A 994-nucleotide genomic window follows, 5' to 3' on the forward strand; every position below is an offset into this window, starting at 1 on the left:
TACGCACGCACAAATCGGGGTGAGTCTATTTTCTCTCCATACACTTGGAGTCAGTTTAAAATGTTTTTAAGAGTTATTGAAAATCTCACCAGCTTGACTGAACTGGTTCTGTTAGCCTCCTAAACTGTTGCCGTATGGCGTGATCCGTTCATGACATGCTGACTTCTAGTTGCGTATTTATCTGGAATAATAAAATATAAAATGATAATGAAATATAAAATGCTGATCATATTAAGGATAAATTAGATACCCGATACAGATCAGAAGACGGATTTAGATCGAGTCATCAATGATCGGATTTTTCGATCGGGAGATCCCAACTTATCACTATGAGCTTTTATGTACTTATTGTAGTAGTTCAAATTCTAAACCCCACCCTTAATTTATCGCATTTGTTTACAACCCTTACAGAAATATTTGCAAACCAAGTACACTCTAATTGTTTTTTCAGCTAACTCCTGGCCAGCAAAACTTCCCTTCTTTTATCTGTAGTTTTATGATAAATCCAGTTTGTTAATTTATTTTGCTTATTGGAAATTTTGCAAACAAAATCCGTAAATTAAGTCAATTTTAAAGGTGAATGCATTTTAAGGTCACATAAAAACAGGTAAACATAAATTTGTTTTTGTTTGCTTTAAATTGTGGTTTTATTCATTATATGACATGTTGGGGGATTTAGTTAAACTTTTTAAAAATTATGAATCTCCTTGAGGACTTTTACAAGATTGAAGCAGAGGAAGAAACTAGCTTTAGACACAGATTGATGAATGTAAAACCAAAGTCTTAAAAAAACAAAGATAAACAAGCAAAGTAAGCAATAATTGAGAGTCAATTTTTTTAAGCAGTTTTCACATTTTTAAAACACATTTTAGTGCATTATATTCTCTCTTATGAAAGTATTGAATAGCTTACTAATAGGCTGACTGTAGTAGGTTGAAATAGTTAATTTGTAAATAAAAATAAAATAAATATTTGTATTAAAATTTACCAAATG

This window comes from Oryzias melastigma, linkage group LG15 (genome assembly GCF_002922805.2).
Source record: "Oryzias melastigma strain HK-1 linkage group LG15, ASM292280v2, whole genome shotgun sequence".
In the NCBI taxonomy this organism is placed as follows: Eukaryota; Metazoa; Chordata; class Actinopteri; order Beloniformes; family Adrianichthyidae; genus Oryzias; species Oryzias melastigma.